Source organism: Bombus vancouverensis, chromosome 12, assembly GCF_051014615.1.
Source record: "Bombus vancouverensis nearcticus chromosome 12, iyBomVanc1_principal, whole genome shotgun sequence".
NCBI lineage: Eukaryota > Metazoa > Arthropoda > Insecta > Hymenoptera > Apidae > Bombus > Bombus vancouverensis.
In genome coordinates this window covers 6138325-6165455 of record NC_134922.1, presented here as the reverse complement: position 1 = coordinate 6165455, position 27131 = coordinate 6138325, and the positions used below count along the sequence as shown (strand labels likewise).

Below are 27131 nucleotides of genomic sequence, written 5' to 3'. Positions count from 1 at the left end.
AGTCATGTGATAAACAGCGAAACATATCGTGTGCATTGGCAGCTCAATCGTTACGGTTCTCTACGAGAATATAATAAAAAACGAAAGTTCAAATATTATTAATATTCTCAATAGCGTGTCACGATGTAAACCTAATAGGTTATCTTCATTCTCGATTATGTACGTCATATCAAAATACTCGTGTTTGATCATAAAATGACATTAAGATCAAACAATCAACAAAAATATATTTATCCTGTTGTTCCTCTACATATACGTAAAACGAGTTTGATTACTCGTTTTATTCGATACTGAAGTTTAGGCGACTCAAATAACCCTACGTTACTACGATGTATCGTACGTGAGTACTATGTCACATCGTTGTTCATCGAGAAGAGCGAGAAAATGAGGGACGATGAGAAAAATCGAGAGGAAGAAAACGTTGGAAAAGAGGAAAAGGCTCGAGTATCCTTTGGTATGCGTTTAACCTCCGAAAAAAAGGAAGAAATTCATCGTGAATCCACTTTTAGAGGAACACGCGGCACTCCGCTCGGGGAAAAAGGGAGGAAAGGGACGTACAAAAGGCTCGAGTATTGTTTACTCTGACGTGGGGTGGTGCCGAAGAGAGGAACAGAGAAGGAGAGTCACGGAGAATTCGACCGTACGATAAAGGGATGACAAGGAAGCCCTGCTCGAGTGCCACCGACTGACTTCTACCCCCACCTCGTTCCATTCCGCGAATGAAAGGCGTATAAACGAATGAAAATGAGAGAAGAAGTTGATAGAATCGGTATTGGACTGTTTCTCGCGTTTCTTAGCCGCTTCAGCCGTAGGCGACACGGACAGAATCTAGTGACGTTAAGCGAAAGATCGATTGCTATTCGATCTATCGATGCAGTATCCTCTTTCGCTCTTTGTAAATTGGTAACGTAAAAGTGTTAGATTCGAACAGTTCAATCTATTTTTTATGGTAACTTTGTTTCCTGAACACGAAAAAATCTTCAATTCTCTTTCTTTGGATTCATATAATTACGCAAACTCAAATAAATGTCTCGGCAATTTTCCAAATTCGTTATTTAAGTTTCATTTTGACGATAAGTCATAAAAAAGAACAGAGATATTTTCCGAGATATCAGCGATATTTCAAAATATACTCCTAGCCACAACGAATAATAGAATACTATGAAAATAACATGAATGACATAATATACATAAAATGTAAAAATTTCCAGTCCAAGAATTTTCCCCCTGGGAGACACAAATCGAAAATTACGCAGTCAGACAGCGCACCGAATCGAAAATGCCAATCCTACGTCACCTTATGTTACGAATTTGCAATCCATCGACGATCAGAAGCTACAGGTACAGCTACAAGCGACCAAGCCAAATGTTCGAGTTAAACCACCAAGCAAAGTTAAAAGCGGAGTCGAAGCAACCATAAGGACCTGTCTGGCAAACTATCGAAACCTCGCTAGTATTCCTGACCGAAAGAACCCAACATCCTAAACAACATCGTTTACTAACGAAATTTACAAACTAGTTTCGTGAAATACGTAATAGAGGCAAGCCTGACCCAAACCATAATAATCTGTGTAGTAAACTATCGACACACCTTTGCATCGTGTTTTATCAAATCTGCAAACTAGCTGCGTCAAATACGTAACACGTTAAACTACTAATCAAAGGCAGAGGCAAATTCAAAGCAACCATAAGCATCCAAGTGTACTTGGAAAACTATCAAAACTACTCTATTCAAAGGGACCAAGCATTCCAAACAATATCATACTATATCAAACTCGCGAATAGGCTTAGCTCGAGCACATGGTATATCAAATCACCACCCAAAATTATCAGAGCAACCATAAGTAGTTGAAAGTACCTGAAATATTATCAAAACCTTCCTAGATCACATGTTATATCAAATCATCAAATACATAATACGTTATGCCGCCAACCAAAGCTGGAAGGATTTAAATTCGAAGTGAGTAAGGGATCTATCCAAAAACCTATTAAAACCTCCCTGTCCTATCTAAAAGAACCAACCACCCGAAACAACGCCATACTTTATCAAACTCACAAACAATCCTCCTCAAACACGTACTGCGTATCAATTACCAAGCTCCTCGAAACATCCAATTCCCCGTTTATCATTCCAAACACAATTTCACCCTTCAACGAACTACATACAGTCGAAAGTTAGGGACAGTGTAGCAAAGAGGACTCTAATGCTTTCAGATAGCGCGTGGACACACGCAGAAAGCACATACAGAACTATTCACATGTACCCAGTGACCAGAACCACTACAGCCACGTACTACCTCGGCGTGCCTACTTCTGCATATTACATACAAGCAAACACAGAACGGCCACGCATCGTTCACATCGAGCAGAAACGCGTGTCCATAAAGCGGCTCCCACGTAAACGTTTTTCTACGTCTGTACGCGTGGGTGTGCACGGATGAACGGTGGAGGAGAACAGCGGCGGGAGGAATGAGGCGAAACGGCGGTGGTTGAATACAGAGACGAAGGGGGCTGGTAGGCCGGTTCACGAGAAACCTGGGTAGGGGTAGTTCGGTTTAGTTTGGGGAGGCTCTCTCCGCGTTTGGGTTCGAGTCCCTCCAGCTGCACCACCACCGTATCAACCGGCACACCACCGTTCCTACCATCGCCACAATCCTACTCCCGCAGGGGCGGAACTCGATAGACCTAAGGGGATGGGGGCTGCCTCCGCTCGTGGATCAATACCATGGCGGGTTGCAGGGCATACAGGGGGTTGCTACGTGGTGTGGCACGCGCATACGCTGCTATCCCCCCGGAGGAAGAAGGACACCGATCAACCCCGTTGCCACGTTCTATAGAAAGAGACGAGAAAATATGACTGAAGAGTAGAGAAGAGGATGGAAGATGCGAACCAGAGTGGAACTGTTGATTCGCGTTTGAAATACTGTTCGGTTTTAAAGCGATTTCGCTAGTTTATTAAGGATCGAACAAACCCACCGAGGGATGATATCCTCGCGTGTCGAAGCAACTTCGAAAATCGCCAGTGCCTGGCACTGCCATAATGCTATCGAGAGCAGATTAGAAGGGCTTTGCTCCGATCGTGCTGACGTATGCTCGTTTTCGTGACACTTTATCTGTGCTGGATTTCTCCCGTTTTTTTAGAAGAAGGATCTTGGTTCTCGAATGCATTGTGTTCCTCGTTTGGAAATATATCTATCTTTATTTGCAGAAATCTGAGGCACGCTTTCACGTTTACGATTACTTTGATTTGCAAACGTGAAGAAGGACTGACATACAGTGCAAGATTAAATCATTGAGCTAAGAAAATTAATTTAGTAGAACTTGTTTATTCAATAATATATACAGTTTAGAGATTATTTGCACACCATTGTATTTATTGTAGAATTTATATACAAATTAATTAGGTAAATATATTAAATTCTGTACCCTTTAGTAGCATTTTCCTATTACTACAAAAATTTGATATTACGAAAATAAAATATAGAATCTGATAGAAAAACGCTTCGTAGAGAACTAAGGATATGTGCAAATATTTCTATTAATCGCTATATGTATTATAAGCATTTATTTATGTATTTTTATCAATTAGTGAGAATAGAAAGAATACCAAAATCTGCTGGAGAATTATTAAAATTATTTTCGAACTTCCTATATACAATTATTGTGAGGGAATTTCCTTAAGTCTATGGAAATTTCAGCCTGTTTCAGAATCAGAATCGATTTTGAGATTGAAGTGACTATTTCCAGGACGAACTGTAGTACAATTACGTATTACGTATTACGTACAATTACGAGTCGATAAGCATCAGGCGAATAGTTGTTATTACGATTTGTTTAATGTACTTCGGAGTTGAAATGAAGTTAAGCTAGACTATACACAGGTTTGTTATTATGTCTGCACCGCTATGCCTATTGTCCTCGGGACATTGTACTACGTAGAGTTGCACTTGTAACAAGTTCATTCACGCTAGATTTAAATCTAATAACGGGGAGATACTACGCTATATTCTGTGTATATAATATGTTATTCCTTGCTAACCAACGAATTACGTCTGCGAAATATTATTCCGAACTTTGTCTGGAGAGGCGATAATAAGAAAATAAAATTTGAAGTTTATAACCTTAACATTATTATACCATTCCTTATCAAGCAACGAATGTCGTGTAAGAGACTTCGTTATAAACTCTGTTTGAAGAATGGATAATAGGAAAATAGAATTTTTAAGTTTATGATCTTTCAAGTCTGTATAAAAATTCTATAAAGGGCAATATAGTGGGCAGAGGAAAACTGAGGTAAAAGGAGGAACACTGTGTCTCTGTTAAAGGGAAAACGTGTGTATTGATACTGACGGGGTGTGCTGCACTTCTATACGCTGCACGGCTAAAGGGCACATGTCTCATTACACACGAACGTTCTTTTGAATATGTAGCCTAACAAGGATACACCTCGCTGTTTTAGAAATCGATGTCGATAGAAATTGCTTACCAACTATCATGTATTATTATCATTAGAAGCAAACTAAGCATTATTGACTATGTAAGAGACCATCTTTTAACCAATCGATAATTCGATCACGAAAAAGCCGCCGTTAAACAAACGAAATAAGTGAGGGAAAAAATAGCGCGGAGACAAGATATAAATACATTTTTCAAAATCTTCGACCTTTCAAAATGAAGTAGAGTTCTTCCTAAACTTTCATTTTGTCCAGATTCCCTAAAATTTTTACGCAAGACTTGAAATAACAGATCATCCCTCGACCAATCGACAATTCGTCGCCTAAAAGGCAAACAACGGTTGAACAAACGAGAAGCAGAGAAGACAATAGTACAAGGATAAAATATAAATACATTTTTAATAAATACTACACATCCTTAGAACCAAATACGAAGGCGGAGATATTAAAGCGGGCGTCCGGTCAGGCAGACCACGAGCACAATTCAGGTGACCATAAAATCGTAGCCATACGATTACGGCTGCAGCTTCTTTCTACCTCGTCGGCTGATCCACGGGGTATTAGCCCTAAGCCGCTTTACGGGCCGCACGGCGAAGAAAGAACAGGAACGGAAGGAGTCAGCGTGCGTGGAACGAGGAACGAGCACGTTTCGACACTAACGGCGGAAGCAAAAAAGGGAACACGACGAACAGAAGAGAACAGAAAGAAGCGGAGGGTGAGCTCTGAAACGACCTGTAGGGTGATGGCAGAATGGGGATCGCGCGGTCCTCGGATACCTGTGGCTCCACGCGACTATCGCAACGATGCCTTTTTTTCTTCTCTCCCCTTTGTCCGCCCTTTTTCCTTTCTCTCTCTTTTTTTTTTCTTTTTGCTTTCTCCTATTCCACCCTTTCTATCGCAGCATTCTTTTTACCTTTTTCACCGCGTCATACCAGTCAACGCGAGCATTATCGCGAATATCGACCACAGATTCGGCTACTGATAACGAGTTTTCGTCGGTGTACTACGCACACGCGCGTCCAAATTCTTTTGTGACAGCTTTTTGGGGTCTTTTGACTGTGCGTGATTTCATTCTTCTTCCTGGAGCAGATGGAGTGAGAAGTTTTTTTGACGAAGATACAGAGTATCTGGAAATATGAATATGACAAAAAGATGAATCAGTATGCAGAAATTTGCTTTTCTCTTACGAATTTCGACGCTGTCAAAAACATCTTGAATTAGCTGATAGGATAAAGATTCTGCTGCATTTTTTACTCTCATTTTCTAAGACAATATAAAAATACTTTTCCTGGTTTCTTTCTTGAATAAATTATTAAAGAGATTAAAAATTGTACAAATTGTACAGGAAATTTTCTTACTTTTAAGTTCTGACTTAAATTTCAAAATATTTCATATAACAGGTATATTATATTTAAGATGACTGCAAGCGTTCAAGTACTTTTGTAACCCACTGTATATGAAATTAATATAAGATTTAAGTATCTAATAGGAAGTCATTACTTCCTTGTGAAGGGTCAACATAATAGACAGTGTACGCTATAGAATTTGTACAAAGCCCGCGTGATTCGTACATTCACCTACGAATAACGCAAAAATAGAGCTGCGTTCTCTTTTGTAATGGAACCTAATTTTTTTTCTTGGTATTGACCGTTTCAAAAGGAAGGCTTCTCAAAGCGTCGCTTGCAAAACACCGTTTTGTAACGCAATCAAAGGCTGGTAGTTGGTCAATCGCACTTAACGAGCGATAAAATGGACGGTGATCGAATTTCTGGCGCGACCACGAAATTCCAGTCGCGTTTTGCAAATATGTACTTCAATTTCCATTAACAGATCGACTTCGATGTACCTAGTTTTTCGTGATTGGAATGTTCAGAATTTTAATCAAAGAGGAAAAGAAGGTATTTCATCATTTTCTCTTAATCATCTCAATATTCTCTTCATTCTCCAAAATATGAATATTACAAATTTCCTGTGATTTTTTTATCTTTGAACCAGAGTTATATTATACGAGCTGTTACAAAATGATGACTGGATACTTTAAATTGAATGAACGGAAACAAAGATAGCACGAAAAAACTAATAAAGCTTGATAAAACTGGTGGAATGGATGTTTTAATCAAGGACAGCTTTAATATGGACCAGGTATTGGAAACTTAAAATATTTCAAACAGAATTTTTACAAATTTCTGCCTTCTCTAGCGTATAATTTATTTTGTGAAATAGAAGAAGAGTAGATTTGATTAGTTTTAAAATAATGATACGGAAGGAAAGTATGAAAGACAAGTTTCGTACATAGAGAAGCAGTAGGAACGAAATCGAACTCAATATTTCAGAAGAACAAAAGCGTATCGAGTGCAACGACGACCCCGATATCGCCATAAATGGAGGCAGTTTCCAATCAGGTCGTCTTACGTCGAATGTCCAAGTTTTAATCAGGCTAGATTCAGTTTTTTCCAATCTGGCGATTCTTCATGAGGGAATCGTTACGAAAAGTTGTATAAAAATTTCATTACGATCGTGTTTCGTCGAGGAACGAAGCATTATAATTAACGATTGTTTTATCAAATATCCGTGGAGGTAAAAATTATTTAAGCTTCTACTACTCCACAACAAAACTGAAATTTTGTTGTTAAATGTACTGCTAGAAATATAATAAATAAATTAGATGTTATTACAATATTACAATCTCGTTCGTTAAATCAAATTAACCATTAACTGTATAATACAACTATACAAAAAGAAAAAATAAAATAAAATTAAAATTCATTTATTTTATTATTTTATTACATCTTAATTAATTTATTTTATTACCTTCGGTTTATAGAAAATAAAAATCTACGCTTTTTCAAAAGTAAGTTCATTATATAAATTATTATATTTATCTACCTTTTGTTTGTTTAAAAATACTCTGAAAGTAAACTTTGAAAACAAAATGACAATTTCATAAAATTTCTTTACACTTTGTACGTTTCAACGTCTCCATAGGAAACTTTTACGCGGAAAAACAACTACGATATACAACAAGATAGTCGAAGTTAATGGGAAGCCAAGTGATTAATATGTTTTTTTATTAAGAATCTTAGAGCAACGGGGAAAACGAAAATTCCCAACATGGTTGAATTATTAATATTAATAAATTTCTGTAACAGGAACGAAAGAAGTTTTACCGCGTTATGTGTTCGTTATTCTTCCTCCTCGACTTATGAAGTTTTAACGATGTCATAGTTGCATTCTTCATGCAAATCCGACATCTCGCTATGGACAAGTTCGATCGAAGACTTAATATTAGACTGACAATAAGACGAAATATTTTACGACGTGGGAAGAAACACGTTGCATGTAGTTTGCAATATTGATAGCATGATTTTATTATATTATGAGAGATGAAAAATCAGATTATAGCAGGATATAAATTACTTCAACTTTCATGATAAGGAGCATGTTTTTTAATATCATTGGATTTCTATGCATTTGCACATTGCGTGAAAATTACATAAGAATTTAACTGCTTATTTATAATTCATAAACATGTAAGAAATTTTCATCTTTTGTGACAGAGGATACATTTACCAATATTTCCAGCTTTTTTACGTGTTTTCATTTCACGATACGAAAACTAAATTTATCACCCCGAATTCTTCGACATACGTGTAGCAAAAAATGATTGTATCAGTATTACTATTTTCTCTCTTCCGGAATTGAATTTCCCATCTCCGATTCTTTGACATTTACACGCAAAAATGTTGATCCTTTAGAATAAAAAATACCATTGACATTTCTCACGTTTTCTCGCTGCACACAAAAATTTGACTTCTCGTCTGTGATTTCTAGGCATTTAAACAAAAAAAAAAAATTGTTGTTTCTCTGCAATAAAAAATTCACTTGTCAATATTACCACTGTTTCGCGTATATATACATCGCGACGCGAAAACTGAACTTGCCATTTCCAATTTTTGAATACAGACAACAGAGAGATAACAGTAAAAGTTTTCATTTGTTATTACAGAAAATATACACATCAGTATTGCTTCTTTTGTCACGTTTCAATCCACGAATTGTATTTTTCGTGCTCAATTTTCTACACGTAACAATCTTCGTTCTAGTTGCCTATCTGTATTTAAATGGAAGTACATGTGTATCCTTCTAAGAATTATTTTTCACATAAATTCCGTAATGACTGACGTCTATTAATTCAACTTGTGTCCCATAGAAATTCGAAGTTTTCTGATTACGATCATAAAATGAAATATCTGTATTCGATATCCTAGAACCAACAGGGTCAATTATCGTGCAATTTATAATATCCTTTAAGAGCCAGCATCAATGCATAGTACTGTGAGTCGAAGCTTATGCTTGCGGAAAGCCTTCGAATAACATCACGGATATGCATATGTGCATAGAGAAAGAGAGAGAGATCGCGAGTGAATGCGCTGTTGAGTACATCTTTCGGTTCCTCGCCCCGAATGAACCAACGCCCGCAGCTAGAGACACGTTTTCCCGATCAAGATTTCCGCAAGTTATCCACGGTCTTAAATATTTGCACACCTTCGAATATGAACGTTTCGAGAGCTCCTTTCGTTCCTCGGTCGCTCAAAAATATTCTTGTTCTTGTATCTATTTCGTTTGCTACGGCTTTTTTACGTTACGGAAAAGACTAGGTTCCTTTTATGTAGAACTGTAGGAACGTTGTTATTTTTATATATTTTTCAAAGATGTATCTTATCTTAAATTTTTAATCAATTCTTTAAAACCATTTTCTAGTCTATTTTTATGTATCATTCTATGAGAAGAATTTTTCTATTTATTATTTAAATATTTCATTCCTAGATTTTTACAGAGATCATCTTCCCTACGTCTATTACGTACAGCCAATATCTTTCTCCTCAAAGAAGTCTATTGGTACAGTCTCTAATAATCGAATATTAAAATCTATAAAGTGCACATATCAATTTCAAACTGTAAGAAAACATCTCGACACTAAGAGGTATAAATATCGAAGGAATTGGAGAAAGAACATAAATTTCAAAAAGAGCAGCTATTATAAAATTAGGTTAAGGAGCCATTACGACAAAGACAGAAACCTTCAATAAATTAATATCGAATAATTAGTTTGAAACTTGTAATTAATAACTTAAACCACGGCTGATCGGAACTGGGTCGCCTCGTTGATCCAATTACATTTAATTTCGTTACAACTTCACCGAAACATTAACGCTTCAGCAACTGTGCACTCGAGAGAGAGACAGAGATATAGAAAGGGAGGAAGAGAGAGAGAGAGAGAGCAACGAGCAGCATTCGTAATCGTTGTCGACTGAAAATAACTGGCAATCTTTGAGTATTTTCTGCGTAAAATCTTGCTCGTACTTAATCATTAATCGATGTTCTGATATGCCAAACCGTTTGTTGACAACTGTTTAATGAACTCTATATCGTTGTAGGTCACGAATGACCAAAGAAACTTTTAATAAGAAGAACAAATTAAAACATATTATTCATACAAATTCATTATAAATATAAGTCTTACGTACCTTTGCCTGTATCGACCCAATTTTTGGAAGAAAGTACTTGTACTACTTTTCAATTATTAGCTTTCAGTTTTCAGATCATAAATCTTGGATTATAAACCTTTTCTCACCACGCAAAGGAAAATTAAAAAGTGAAACACATCTCTGTATGACCATTTGACCTCAACTATGTAATTATCATATGCGTTGATAATTATTTTAATTATTGGCTTCTACTTTTCAGGTCATAGACCTCTCCCTGCCATAACTAAACAACTCTAAACGTAATGTACACGCATAAAGAAAAATCAAAGTGTTAGACACACCATGATTATTTCACTGTAAGCATATATTTTTCATACGTATATTTCAATACTACTTTTTAAATTTTTATTTTCAGAAAGATATTACCAAAATTCTCGTTCCTGCAGAAAATATTTCTCTCGGTTTCCAACTTTTTCGAATAATCAGAATTCCCTTTCGTCAGTTATTCGTGTACCAAATACCATGAATAAATAAAGCAAACGCTGAAATTTCGTTGCGTTTCGACGAGAAATTATCCATACGCAAATGCGCACCCACACATCTTGCATGCACCGTCCGAGAACGGATGAACGGGCAAGAAATTAATTACTTTTTGCCGGCGAGCATAGATCCGCTCGCGTGTCATTTTACAGTCGACGATCAAAAACCAGCGAAAGAAAACACGTATAACGTCCGTCTCTTTGGACGCTCGAAATTACACTGTACCATTCTATCCACGCACAAAAATTCAACGTATCTATCTTTTACCGTGATTAAGTCAGCCTCTAGGTTGATGTGTTTTGACGGTCGAACACACTGCCAATAAACTTTATCCCCTGTCAATACACTGCCCGTTTTACAGCCATTTTACGATTTTTCCCGGGACAATATTCCGAAACTTTTGCCAGGATTAATCAATACGGTCGATCCGTGTAATTTTCTAGAATCGATTTTGTGTCAACGTTTTACGTCAATTTTCTATTGGCTTTGTGTAAAACACTTTTTTCTTATTTTGTACGTGGGTATTAGCGTCACGTCAGTTACATATAGAATATACAATCATGGATAAAAGGAAGTTTAAAATTATATTCGTGAGTACACACCAATATTATTAACTTCCGTAATAAAAATTTTTTACCGTGTTGGTAAAAAACGAACAATTATCTCTTTCGGTATATGTATTTTATTTATTTATTGCTCTTGTCAATCGTAATTTCGTTTTGTAAAATTCCTTTCTGCGTCGCTGTAATTAAAGTTCCTTTAATTTGGAATTTAGAATGGCATTTATTTAGACGCGAAATACAAACCTACTCTGCGAACATTGCAATTAATTTAAAGTATGACGAAGGTGTAATATTAAATTCTTGGATTAAAATTTGTACAAAATTTACAATAGTAAAATCATGATAGTCCAACCTCCATTAATGGACATATCCGATAGCGACTCGAATTCAAATAATTCTCCTAGTCTACTAATTACGTTTCCATTTCGTAACAAAAGAAAGCCGGAAAAGCAGTTTTTCATGAAGAAGCAATAATTGTTCGTTTCGTACAAAATTACCTCTGATTGGCGAAAGATTTACGTAAAAGTAAAACGTTTCTTATGTAAAAACAGCTGCCGTGATGCCTGGTAGTATCCTGCGAACCAATTTATCCAACTGTAAGGTCGGTGATCATCTTGGCTCGCGTGCATCACCGGTTCATGGTGCACATACACACAGGGAAAACGAATAACGGAGCCAAGAGGGTGCAGGATGACTGCGTCCCGCACGGAACGTAAACGAAACTTAAATGAATACCTAAATTCCACCAGTCACGCGAACACTAAGCCGTTTGCTACTGAACATCGACTTTTACCTACGTTTCCCACCTTAGAAATAACTTAGCACTTCGTTAACGGCGATTTCGGTTAATTGCTAGAATGCGGGAGAATTTTGTAATTTAAATTTCGGTAATACCGTTCAAAATATTCTTGGAAATTTTGTAATTGGGAGATTTACGAAATAATTTTTAGATTGTTCAGTTCTTATCGATTACGGAAAATTTGCTCTGTTTTGGTCACTTCTGAGGAATTTTTGATAGAAATTTTATCTATGAGGCACATTGGAAATGTTTTTAATTTGTAATTGGATGATTTGTATCTTGGATTGTTGGTTTTCTGTCTATTAAAAAAAATTTTGTTATTTTTCAGGAGATTGTGGTAGAAATTTTATTCGTGGAATACATTAAAAGTATTTCTAAAAGATTGATAATTAAGGGGTTTCAGATCGTTGACTAGATCTGGGTCATTGAAAGAAATTTTAGACGAAGAAAATGGATCAAAGGCAGTACAAAAGATATGGCATGTACTAAACGTGATATATACAAATATAATTTGAAAAATTTTAAATTTACTTAATAAGAAGTATCCTTAAAACACGAAAACTGTTAAAAAATCTCCATACAAATCGAAATAAGGAAACGTCGAATATAAAAAGCTACCGATTTGAATATAGCTGTCATCAAGCAATGCCCTTTGATCGAAGGCTGTCATTTAGATATTAATTTATCAGCTGCATCGAGGCTAATTGCCGATTCACGCTACCGTATCTCATAATTTAGATACAAAATGCCATTGTCTCGTGTATGACGTAATCGTTATCTTTTAAGAACGGAAGGGTTAAGGGCGGTGATTACGCCTGGCAGGAACAACGCTGATAGATCGTATGTCCCAAGGGTGTAAAACACTCCCTTCTCAAGAGGAGTGCAAGTACCTTCAACGGGTGAACAAGCATGATGCTGCAGCAAGTCTAAAGCGCTATCTAGATTCACCATCCCTTTAATTACACCCTTCAGGAAAGCCGGTTCAAGATAGCCTTTTTATTCTTCCTTCGAAAAAAAGGGGAAATATTATAGCCTGAAGTCCTACATCATATTCACACGATTCTATAATTATTTTACGGTTTCGATAGTTGAATGTGTGAAATAAAGCGAAATTGAAAAATAGAACGAAGCGTCGAAGGAGCACATAGATCTTTTAACTTTTGCCCTTTTCTTCTGAATTAAACTTTGTACGAAATGTACTATGGTAGACAAATCAGAAAAAGCAGTTTGATAACTCTAATACTAATAAATTAGCAGAGTCTGGAGTATTTATTTTCCGGATTATTTAAATTCCACTGTATTTCAATACTTTTTTAAATCTTCATAAACGTGGTTTATTCATCATCTCAGTCAATTTACTTATCATAATATCCATCCTGAAGATGTTCCATGAAATATCGACAATATCTTGAAACGTTCTTCTACGAAGGAGTTTTTCGCCGTATTTATATCTCATTTCCCATTGTAAACCCCTATAATGGAGACGATGATATAATACAAGGATTAATATACAAATTGCAAAGCAGGCAGGAATGCTCCTGTCACCGACAGGACCAGAGTGGATGCAATTGAGAAAATTGCCGGGATATCGGTTTCACCCTCGCATCACCGGGGGGATGCTGGATACGAAATGCGGGGTTAACGTAGAGGAATCTTCCGGTCTAACGCTGGCTGACGCAGCTGCATGCCGCCAAAATAAATTTTCACGATATCTGCCAGACAGCGACGATATCGGAAATTTTAAAAGAAACACGTACTTTATTGAAATCGTGCTGTGCAACAATCCTTCTCTTTCCTACTTCTTTTATTTCTTCGCGGTCTTTAATCACTTTACAGTTTACTTTGGAATATTTTATTTGGAAGTACTTGTTCAGTTTTGAGGTACGTCGGTACATTTTAAATAAGAGTAAATTCATATTATACTTGTAACATGACGTTGGTAATCATGTAGAGTGGTAAAAAGATATTTAATCACCAAATGTGCCAGCCAATAAACAACGGATGTAAAAACGCTTGTAGACTTTCCAACGTTTCATAAAAACAGTAGAAGGATGTTTAATTACTATAGAATCTAAAATCAATAATTACTTAATAAAATTTAATTTAGTATATAAATAAAAAAAACATTTGAAAATACTAAAGGTAATTTTTCTGCAAATTAAGGCACGATATTCTTCAAATTTGATATTAAAATATTTCTTTGGATTTCCTTCATGAATTATGTTTTACGTAGATACCCAGTTCAGAACTATGTATCAGTGATGCAATATGTTAAAAGCAACCGAGCATCGTTCAGATTCCCTCGAAACTTTCTTCCACTCCGTTATCAGAGCAATTCTATCGGAAAACTTTAGCAATTCGCTGGATTTATCATCGAATCCCTGCTTAGTCTTACTCCGAGTGACTTTAAAATTTACTATTACGGCCGTTCGCCTTAAAATGGTCCGCCAAGCTGTTTCGTCTCGATTTCGTCTAAAGATCGATCTTTCTCTCGTCAGATTTATCAACCAACTAAAACTTGATAAAAAGATAATGCTTCTCCGTCACTGTCAATTGTTTTGTAAACTGTTAACTCCCTGACAACTCCTATCGATAATTCAAGCCTTGACACCGCCTTAACGAATCTTCTTAAACATCTGCAACTCCATATATCACAGTCACCCCATTTACCTTACCTTCTTCAAAGTATTTTCTAATTTTTCGATGCTTTATCTTAATAAAATACTTTATATATCGTTCGCCATTTCGCGAATAATTTCACAAATAAAAGATAACTAATACGTTCGTTCCAACGAACATCGTGTTCGAACTTGTTTATTGTGATTAAGAAAACACGCGTATTGTGTAAAGAAAAATTCATGAAACAAATAGGATATTCTATCTGAAAGAAATCCAAAATAATATTCCAGCACCGCTGATCTAAATTTATAAAATCACATCCATTGCAATTAATACTCAACATATTATACTTAGGAATACAAGAGTCATTCGATCGAACAATTTTAAACTTTCCCTTAAATTTTCTTCTCCTGCATACTCCAAACGATATCCAAATTTACAAAAAAATATTCGACATTGTAATTGATACAAAGTAAAAGAAGTTCAAGAAGAAAATACAGAAACGACGAACACCGAGTTTAAGTTTGTAAAAATTCATCGCTTCAACTAACGCTTGACATACGTATCTTTCTTTCTCTTGTATAAGTTCAGTATCGCGACAGCTGCCCAAAGAAAAATTCACGAAGCAATGCCAATAATAAGACTATCGAACACACCATGTCCTAATTTGTAACAAATCACTCGACACCGTAATTACCCCACTCCCGAAACTCGGCATTACAAATGAGCAGGATATTCGAGGAACAAATGGGACCAGCACGGTCCGATGCGCTTCTGATTTACAGTGGCGCTTAACGCACGATTAGCGGCTAGCATGAAACACCGAGAGAATACTCGTTAACAATGATAGGAAAACAATTGGGTACAATTCGAAGACTACTCGAGCGGGTGGAATCGAGATCATTCGTCAATAGAAGCCGCGAAAATCCCTTAGTCAAGAGGATCGGGGGTTCAACAGCGTGTTGCCCGATCGACCGAGGTCACCGACAGCGTAGGGTGGTTATTTTGGACGCACAGTGGTGTAGACTCGATTTCAGGGGTTCATTGGCGAAATGAACGCGATCCGTGTAAACGCGGCTTAAGGGGCGAGGAAACTGTTCAATCTGTCGGCAACCCTGTAATTATCGCAACGTCTAACCGTCTAAGGGTTCTCTCTGTTACATTTAAGGGTGAGATAGTATCGATATACTGCAATAGCAGGAGCAAAAAAGCTGATATTAAAGTCGAGGAGCAAATTTTTCTGTGAGTTTTAATCGATACGTATCATGGTGTAAGATGGTTGAGAATATCGATGAAAGTTTAAAAGAAAAGAATTTGAAATATTTAGTCGTAGGAAGTTATTAAAATTAATTATAAATATTTTTCTTTATGCAGTAAAAATTTGTTTCGTGGCATTATAAGACAGTGTTCTATTTTTGTAAGAAACTAATTCATTTTTGCTTGGTTGCGACTGTTGATGAAAAGATTCCAACTTTACGGAGAACGACGCTAGTGATTGCAAATATCCTGGAAATATGTTGTATGCAAATTCTTTTCTTATACAGTGCACACGTCGAGACTGTGTAACAGACTTTATGTACATTTGATATAAAAGACTTTCTCCTCGTGACTTGAACTGATTGCGAATTTGCTTGCAATTGCATCGACTACGTTTGATTACTCTGCTCAATTTCTCTTCGACACACATTCGGCTTAGGTTCATAGCAGCCTATAGCTTTACTTTACTCTCACGTGTCACCAACCTTTATACCATTTTGCTCTCTATACTTTTTCCTTTCGTAGCGAAAATGTCACGACAATGTATAGTTCGTCGATAATTTGTTAACTTATCGTCTGAATTATCAATATATTAGAGTTGAAGATCTATATATTTTGCCATACTACATTTTTCTTATTCATTACATTTTTATTAAAAGCACATCGTTGTATTTCCATGTACAAAAATTACAGCAAACTAATTCTTTTTTATTCGTATTTTAATTCACAGCGTTTCGGATCACGATGACTTTGGACTTTTACCGTGAACGAAAAATCTGGTAAATCACAAAGAGGATCTAAAATTAACGAAACAATAAAATCTAATGATAGAAACAACTAAAAATACCACTACAACTCTTCTGAAGATATACAATCACAAGAATTAACTCAGATGCAGGAAACAAACTTAGAATTAGCTTTTGAATGCAAGCACGCTAATGAATCTCCCAATCGATGGCCAAGAAACCAGCTCACTTTTCCACGACATCGAACCAATTCAGTAACAATCTCGTAAATTCACCTCTGGCCAGGTTTAAAAGGGATTCTGCGCCACTGGCGCGACGCTCAATGAGAAAAGCTGCGTTTCCCGGAATGATCGGTCCGCGAATCGTTAATTGGATAGACCGGAATGGCTCGAGAGGACCCTCGATCCGACTTTCGAGAGGTCGTTCGACAGGAAAAAGCAGCCTGGTTTTACGATCCGATATCGAGCAAGGAACAAGGCCGAAGACTGTCCAAAGAACATTATCAAACATTTGTCTGCGATAAATATCTAACGCGATAAAATAGGATCGATCAATTCACTGTTTCTCTCAGAAAATATCTAAAGAATTGTAAAAAAAAAAAAACTATAGATTTTTATTTGCAATTAGCAAAATCGATAAGAATAATAATCGAAATTATGGAAATTTTATACTGAAAGTCAAGATGGTAAGATTTTGAATCGGATATTAATTGAAAAATGATGAATAGATTTATAACAAGTGCCAGAAGCGAAGATTTTCAAATAGAAGAAAAAATTCATGTGTTTGTTAATTTTTATCCTTCGTCTGGTACGAGTTAGTTCTATTTTACAGTGTTCTTTAATATGTTCAACAGAGAATTTACATATCTTCCACTATATTACTTTAAGATACTATAATACAATACTAATTTCTTATCTTTTCTAATATTCACGTTGATTAAACTCTCCTCTCCCTAAACTAAAAAATTCCAACCCTTGTTATCGGCTTATTTTTCTACGATGCGAAACTAATTTCCCATCCTTTTTGACGTTCGCGTCATTAACCATTTGCTTCCCCCTCTCCGCGAAACTAAAAAATTCCAGACCTCGTTATCATTTTATTTTTCTACGATGCAAAATTAATTTCCTATCTTTTTCAACGTTCGCGTCATTAACCATTTGCACCCTTCCCCCCCTCTCCGCGAGACTAAAAAATTCCAGCCCTCGTTATCATTTTATTTTTCTACCTTCCTCCTCAATCTCTTATTACGCAATCCTGTTCCTCATTAAGGGGTTGAAGAAGGAAAAAAATTCCAACTTTCTGAACCCGTGAAACGGAGAGCACCCCCGAGCCTCCGACTGAAACCCCTGTGACGAGAAAATATTTTCTCTGGCCGGTCTGTAAACACGGCGCTTCGTGCCGACCAAGATTACACCCCTTTCTGGTTCGAGGGTAACTTTCGGAGGATTGTTGGCACGGTTGAGAGAGACTACGGGACGAAAGTGAATCAATGGAGGTTGATTGGCCTGGCCGGCCTTCGACGAGAGTTCGGGGGGTTGGTCGATTACATGGTCCATCGTATAACTACAAACCACAATGACACCCGTGATTTTCGACTTGAACGCGACGGGGTGCACGTGCGTGGGCATGTCCGTTGGTTTTCAAGGGCCGTGTACCTCTTTGTAGCTCGCGAATCTCTCCGTGTGTGACGGTATCGCGATAAAATCGCTCGACAACCCCTCGTTCAAGGGAATGCCTAATTCGTTTTGCAACAAGAATTCGGTTCAGGTGTACGAGCAGCTCATTCGATTACAGTTCGTTGCTATCATGGGATTTGTGGGGATTCAATCTTCGAGTCTTTGCGCCACGTACGGATTCCTGATTCACCTGTTTCCAACTCCGCTCTTTTCCTCCGTAGATTCGAAGTGTGATCACTTATTTTTACTGTAATTATGGAATTAGAATCATTACACCTTCATTATTATGGTTTTATCGTAGAATTGTTGTAGTATTAGTGGAGTTATTATAATCCGATTAATCTTCGAGCGACTCGTGTTAAATGAAGAATTCGTCGAAGTACGCTCTTCGACAAGTTGTCGTATGTAAAGTTTTCATGGCGAAACCTTATTGGAATATTCAGAGAATTTTACTAAAAATGTTATCTCTCTTATCGTATAAGACCAATGCCCTATTTTCTGATCTAGTTACATGAACATGCACGATGTTTTCGCTGAAACTACCTTAACGCTCGTTACCACATGCTTCGTGGTAATAGATGACCGCTCGTTTTGTGGTAACCCATTAAACTCTGCACGATAACGAAATCACTTACCAGCGCTTTGTATCGTAGCAAACGAAAGGACATGAATTTCGTATCTTAAACAGATAATCTATTCACAGAAATTCGAAACAAAATCTATTTATTATATATTCTTGAAAACCAATGTATTCCCTTCATATAAACACGTATTGCAATATAATAATTCATGATAGCGATCTAATTTTGATACGATATATTGATTTTCGATATAGGTCCGCTCTTCGAGCTATAAGTAACTTTTGTAATTCAATAATGTTCTCGCTCGTAATACTTTATTAGAAATTTTATATTTGTCTCGAATTGACATCGTACGACTCGGCTTGGTTACAGGAGAATACTAATTAATATATTGCAGAACTCCATAGAAAAGAGACCACAGTTTACAATAGTGAATGATTTAATATTTTCATTGAAACATCGTAACAGAACGTACTCGGAACAAACTACACGGATCTATAAAATTTTATAGCAGAAAATTTCACGTTTAGAATTACAGAATACTACCATTCTTGCCGGTGGAATTACGCGGAAGAGTGAAAGCGGTGTTAGATGGTAGATTTCAAGACGTGTAACGTAAAACCGTGAAAAATTCGTCTGAGTGGCCAGTGGCCAGTGCCGGAAACCTTTCATTGCTGACAATTCAGACAATTCGTCGCTGACAGGTCGGATTTGCAACGAGCGCCTGTAATTCCTGGTGTTAACGTATCTACACTTTGGTGACGTAATTGAATTTTCATATTATCATGCGTCACATAACGCTCGCCTTCCGATTTAGATGACCCAAAAATTTACGCTACGCGATCTCATGTACCGCTCTACAACGAAACTTCGCTATAACATACTGTAACCTACATTTTAAATAAATTACGCTGCAATGCAATTGCGTTGCAATTTCAAGAATCTTACAAGATTACTTCCAGAATATTTCAAATGCTTCAAATGAAGGGATGAAATCAAAAATATAAACCATGAATTTGAGTCACCGAGTCTTTCAAGAAATTTGTCCTGTCCCTCTAACACTTTTCTAAAATTAACAAAGTTACAACAAATACGATATACGTCTAAACACGTACTCAGCATCAAGATTCCTCTTATGTATTCAACAGGACAGCTGCAATAAAGAGACCGTTCCACTTCTCAATCATTTGAGTCAAAGATTAAGCGACTCAAGATCAATCAGAATCAAATCACTTTCTCAAACGTGCTATGAATTCATAGTCACTAATATTCATAATAGTAAACCATTGCGCTTTCGAATATACGAGCGTTATACCTTTCTTTCTCTTTGAATAAATATAATTTCAATATTACAACGATGTTAAATGTAATTGAAACGTCAAGCATTAAAGTTTTTCAATTACTAGCCGTCATTCGCCCTAACGATTTTCGATCTCCATTCTCCATCAAACAAAAACCTGAGTACACGCGGAAATAACCCATAAAGTGGCAAGTACCCGAGATGGTCGTAAAAAACGGAACAAACGAATGTTCACTCACCGAAGCCGAGCAGATTGTAGCAAAGGTAATACAATAGCCATCGACACCAGAGGAAAACCTTTAGCCGTGCGCGTTTCAACGCGACCAACATCGCCACCATTTCGCGCACGCGGAACTTTTGTATTCGACAACTCGGGCTTCACCTTAAAGAATCGACGTGTGATCCACGCATAGAGGAACCACGCACTGAAATGGCCCACATATTAAACAGCGGCATATCGGCCTGACCGCTGCATAATGTGAACCACTGGGAGAGAGCGGCAAAGAGAAAAAGAGGAAGAGTGTGTAATGATCGGAATGGAGGAACAGGGATGGAAGATCGAAAGAACGAGCCCGTATGATTCCCCTACTTGCGGACGAATGAATGACGCCATTCGTTAAATTGCGACCAAGATCCGGATGTGTCGAATCTCAAGTGTTTGTCGCGACTTAGGGAAATGCTGGAATGCTTCACGTCTTTCGGGTTATTCTTACGCGCAGGGAAGAAGAGGATGATATTTCGCGTAAAAGAGTGGGACAGTTTTTCATACTTGCAATAGGGGAAAACCATGATAAGTCGTATTTTTTGTCTTTTACGGGAAGGCGATGTCGAAATTTAAAATACAAACAAAATGAAGTTTAAAATAAGAGAAGGAAATGTTCGTTTTAATGATCTTATATTACAAGTGTATAAATAGATGTGTCCATTTAATACATTACCAAGCAATATATTTTGACTATTGTGATTATTATCATGCAAAATTGATTGTCTACTGTTGTTTTGGTCAATTACTGCTGATTACATCTATATTGTGATTAGTATATTTGAACTACTGTGTGAAGAGAATCGATCGACTCTATATTAAGTGATTCGATCATTTCAAATACACGAATTGTCTGTCTAACGGTTTCACATTTCCAGATAAATTCTTCTTCGCGCCTTGTTAATTAACATTATGTTACGTGTGAAACTAAACCAAACTGTAAATTAATTTACTAATTGTAATATAATTTACTAATTGTAATGTAAAATAATTGTACAATGGAATAATAACATTGTCATAGAGTGAAATTGTTACAAAGTGACAACCAGATTTGAAACGTTATTTAATTACAAAGAATAATAAATCTAACTCTAAATCGAAATCTGTAAAACGATTTCGATGGGAAAAGTACGTAAAGCGAATGAAAATGTTACGAGCAGACTCTACGAATTTTCTTTCGTCTCAAATTTTCCAAAAATTATAACGGGCATGTTTTGACGTAAAACTAGTAGCGCAGGTAAAAAGTTCCACGCCGACAGGAAGTGGCATAAGAAACACGCGAATGAAAAAAAGAGGAGAACAGAGAGCAAACATTGCGTGACTTGTCATTGTAAGTTCATGTCGCAGTTACCATTTCGCTCTAGATGCACGCACTTTATAGAGCGTACCTATTATCGTTTTAATACCCCCGCAGAGCTGTCTCGCAAAAAATGCTCATAGACTCATCGAGAATCCTCTGCACGTTCAGAAGAACCAGCAAAAATTCGTTCGAAGAAACAAAAAGCAACCCTATCCCGCTTACGATCGTTTTTATCTGCTCCAGATAGACAAAGATCCTCATGCTGTAGAAATATTCTCAGCTTTATAGGTCGCTCTCCTTATTTCCTTCGGGATTAACATTGTTCGAAGAAAAATGTTTATTATACAATAACAAGAATCGTCATTTTTATCTTCACGGTTGATGGTGCGCGTGTCTGTTTACGATAATTGAAAGTGCACCATTCGAACCGCAGGGGAAAAGTATAATAAGTTATTGTTGAAAAGGGGAACGTACCATAGGACGTCGTTCAAAAGGGGAATAACCTGTTAGGTTAAAAAAAAAAATTGCATATTAAATAGCGGATAAATTTCTAAAGCTTTCCAGAACTTTTCCGAAAGAGTTTCAAAATTTTCAAACTGTTATTGAGGATTTCTTGCAAAAATAAATTTTATGGCGTGTATAAAATTACAAATATCGTCTATAAAAATAGAAAAAGATTTCCTCCACAAATCATATTTGATACAATTTTATAATTAAAAGAAATTTAAATTGCCATTTAGTAAACTCTTAAGAGATTATCAATTATTATGTTTACCATGAGAGACATCCGCTATTTGAAAGGGATATTTGGTTGAAACGACGTCTAGTAAATTTCAATTGAACTTGCACGAGAAAATCAATACCGAGACTGTTTTTTAATGATAGATTCAATGTTATTGCGGATACTAACAGATTGTAACTAGATGGCAATGGGTGTTTGAAACGCGATATTACCGGAAGGAATTTTATGCCAGATCGACAGGTAACACTAGCCTTGTGGTCTCACCGCGAATCTTTGGAAAAATTCTAAGCCAAAGATTAATTAGTCCTTTGGTTTTCACCAATCTAGAGCCGCCTATCGTCAAGCGAAAAATTCAAACGGCTCCTTTGACGATCCTTTTCATTAAAACATATTTCCTCTTTTAATAAAAGCTTCCTATAATCAATCTCTCTTGTATAATTAAATTAATGTTATCAATGAAATGAGATATTTCCTACATCTAATTTTTGTTCCATTTCTAAAAATTATCTCGCTCTATTTTTCTATAAAAAGGAATTTTCCGACAAATTAATAGTAGTGAAATTTCCTTCTGATAAATTTTTTGTATACTGACAAAACGATACGTAAGTTATTATTTACACTTTCCAATAATAAGAGTTTAATTATAAAATTGATACTTTTGTGATTCTGATTTTCATAACAAACTTTTTGAAATTATTTGAAAATACCGGGCATTATTATGACATCTTTCCGGTTCCAGTTGCTATCATAATATCACAGTGAAATATCAAGATATTCGGATATCGTTAAAATGATGTCGGAGATATAGTATCGTTAAGGTGCTTACCTAGTTACGGTTTTGCAGAGTATAAAACGAGGTGATTACTTCGGATGATTTCTGCACGTTGCGATGAGTTCACGACCGCGAAACAAGACACTGCGATACACAACTACACGACCCATCGACTTCAGAAGTGGTTTCTTCCTTCCTGGAAACAAATGCATCGTTAGTGTAAAATATATCAGAATTCATCTTCAATAGCTATTCTACAGAGAAATGTTAGACCACCCAACTAATGGAAATGTTTTGCCTTTACGAATAAATATAACAATATGTAATAACAATCACTTCGCAATTTTTCCTTTTTCGTTCTATACAACTACTTGTCACAAGTTCCAGCCTATAGAAATAGTAGTTATTACCTGTAGCAAAAATAATAATGATTTGACATTGTCTGCGGTCTACCAATGACCACATAGTGATCATATTTAGAAAGAATCCATCATACAGTAAATCTACTAAAGAAACCGAAGAAACAGGAAGACCGTCGGAAAAACAATCGAGTGTGTTTTTCCAGGTAAAACGATTTTAGTCGCACACAATGCCGGTCAGACCGGGTAGGGTCGTTGCACTATTAACTCAGTACGTCTTAGTTTTGTCTAGATACTCGGCTCCTTGACCCTACTTTGCATCACGTGCCACGGCGTGTGGGATCAGGTACCATTTATCCACTCGAACCGGTTGGCGATGCTGTAATTCAAACCGCTTCGAGGGTTGCCATTGTTAACGAACAGAGATATCAGTGTTGGCCCCAACTTAATGTAAATAATAAGCGTTGCCGCGCTGCCAGAGAACTGGCAAAAATACCCTCGGGGTTGGGAACCTGACCGTTTGGTTTATTACTCGACCCTCTATGACCTATTCTCTATACGGATGCTTCCAAAGATTGAAAATTATCATGCAACTTATACGCCTTGAGGTAATTATACAGTCATCTGTTTATGGTTTGTGGAAGAAATATGGCCAGGCCTTGGATTCAAATGTCAATTAGTAGCAATGATTGGTTTACCGATACCTACGTAGGGCTCGTATGAGATGGTTTAAGTATATTTCTTGTTAGCCATTGGAGTCTGATTCAGGTTTTGAATCTTCTGTAAATTGCTATACATTGTTTCATTCGTTAGTATATTCCTTTCTCCTTCTGAGAATAGTTTGTATTTTTGTATGTATGTTTTATTATTAGAACTCCTTTTCTGGTTCGCTTTCCTTATATTCTTCCCTATTAATGGAATTTTTTCTAGCTCAGTTTAGCCTTCTTTAGCTAGTCTCTGTATTGTTTCATTTTATTGCTAGAGCTAAAAAGCTTTTCTTCTATTGTAATGCAAAACTAAATCCGCACATTCATCAATATATATTATTCTTACTTTCCTAAGTTTAATCATTGTTTCCTCTTCCTTCCACGATCATTACACACAGCATCCACGGTATAGATTCCACTCGGCTCTCGATCCATAGTTACCGAGTAACTTTCATCAGTATTTTTTTCGCTTTAATGCTTCACGTACTCCACAGAATTTATCAGAAAATATGTTCCATCCAACACGCGATGATACACATATAACGGTCTAATGCACCTGAAGATGAGTATCACCTTACACATTTTCCCGCATTCGCGACCTTTTCCAGCAAGGCACGCGAGAAAAGGGGGTCGAAAGATCGGGTGGCATTTATTCGGTCTATCCATTCGCAACATCGTAATTCAGGCTGCAGAGCGGAGGGTACCTATTGTCAGTGGAGAAAGATATCAGTGACAGTGAGTTTAGGTACTTAGTCGCGAGGTTGATATCAAAAGGGCGAAGCTATCCCGTGCCACAGCGATGCGTATTGTTCGTAAACGTGCCTTTTGTGTTCCAATTGAAGCACGAATGGATCATCTGCGTCACGGGAAAGGTACGACGCATTCCGGACCTTCCTTTTGTTTACGACGATAAGGACAAATAGGAAGAACCGAGGATACGCCAATGGAAGCAAATTCTCAACTTTTACGTTATGCCTTTGCCCCGTCCTCTTTCTATCCGCGTTGTAGACATACAGATAAAGAACAACGATGCTGGCCTTTGTCCTTAAATTTCTCTTTTCCTCTTTTTTCCACCTCCTTCGGTTAAATATGCAAACCTCCGTTTCGAATAGCGTGGAATGAATGCTACGCGCGCTACGGAAATTGTAGAAAAATTGAAAATATTCCGTTTGTTATGATTTTCTTCGCTTTAATATGCAACTTGAAAGCATGTTACTCTTATTTCTTTTATTTCAAAGATGAAACGAGTCAGTGATATTTTGCAAATTACTGGAAATATAAGAAATATTCTTCATAGCGAGCTGTTTTAACACGCTACATGATAGGACAATTTTTTCTGCTCCCTTTTTTCCAATAATGATGAATGCATAAATGATGCTATCGAAATTGCAACACGGTTGAAAATATTCTTTGTAGCAGATTAAATCTTGAAATTTGAGATTTCGAATCCAAATTTTTAGAATATTTGAATAACATTCTTCCTGTTCGTCTCATATAAATAATATAGGACGAATGATAAATAATATAGGACGTCTTTCAACTATTGAAAAATTAAAAACCTTTCTCATATCGATATAATATTGTGTGAAAAATACATTAGAGGAGAATTAAATGTTAATATTACTGACACATTTATTTCGATTTTATGCTCGACGCAACGAAAGCGTAAAGGAATTTCCTGGCCAAGTGGTTTGGAAAAAAATTGCTCTCAATTTCTGATTTCTCAAAAAGATGAGAGGATAGCTATATCGATGAAAGTTATAATCCTGAGTGGAACTTAATGCTCAGCCGTAGTAGACACGAGTCTACTCTGGTAGAACGTATAAAAATACACATGATACGAAATCGTGCGTTTTCAGGCCGCACGTTCTGACCTCTCTAAATATAATTCTCATCGATAAAACTGAATTTCAAGTCGGTCGAAATTAATCCCGACCAATAATACAATCCAACCGTATAAAGCTTGGAGTCGAATAAAATACAAAAGCACTTCGCGATTCTCAATAGAATATCAAAAAATGCATGAATCTTTCAAAGTGTCACGAACCAATCCAATCATAAGATATCAACCGAAAGTGTCGATGATATTTTCTCAAATAACAAATCGAAATGAAACGAGATGGAAAATAAACTGAAAAATCAGAAGAATTTTCGAAACAGCTTAATCAAAGAAGATACAAAATACGAATAAACTATCCTTTTTTTATCTCGTTGAGTTTAGTTTTCAGTGAGTATTAAAACTATATATAGCCCTATAACTTTGTAACAAAAATGTAACTGTATAAGGGAAAATTAGACAGAGGATTGGGAAAATGGACAAAAAATTGAAAGCCTAGTCGTTGGAGGCTACAATGTTGCAGAAAATAAAAATCTATCGAACCCATCGGTCCGCGATAACGAAATTAGTCAATTACCAGCCGTTTGGAGGCCTGTTATCGTTAACTCTTTACCTTTATTTCTTCGCCGTGTGCAAGGGTATGGCTTAGACTCACGTAACGCGAGCTTTACAGTCGTAATGCATGTTTTTTGTCACGGCACATAGACGGAGATTAGATTTAGCCTCTGTCTTTGCTCGAAACAAGGTCCATGCATGAACAAAAGTCGTGGTCGGAACATAATGACGAAATGATTTCATCAAATATTCTGCGTATTGGATGTTTCAGAATAAAATTTCAAGGATTCTACGTATTCTGTATTGTATATCTTTTTTCTATTTTCACTATTCTACATTCTATATTTTGTTTTCTACATTCTGTATTCTATGACGTATTTAGACCCCCTTACACAATAGTTTACTAGTTTACCTACGAATATTAAAAATTGAAAATTAATGAATATATCGATGACTTCAATTCTAACAGTTTTAATATATAATATTATAAAAATATTCTATTATATAACTTACAACTTGTGACCTACCGATTCGTTGATATTGCAAACGTGCTCAAATGATAAAGACTTTGAT

The 27131-nt window shown here is 36.5% G+C and overlaps 1 protein-coding gene across 2 annotated transcripts in view; it reads right to left on the bottom strand.

Moving 5' to 3' along the window:
• The window catches only part of Liprin-gamma (liprin protein kazrin), a 140197-nt gene that overhangs the window by 110151 nt on the left and 2915 nt on the right, over positions 1 to 27131 (bottom strand). For both annotated transcript variants that reach the window (XM_076623415.1, XM_076623420.1), the window contains exon 2: positions 23155 to 23296. The gene's annotated coding sequence lies outside the window, so the exon portion shown is untranslated. The remainder of the gene's footprint in view (positions 1 to 23154; positions 23297 to 27131) is intronic.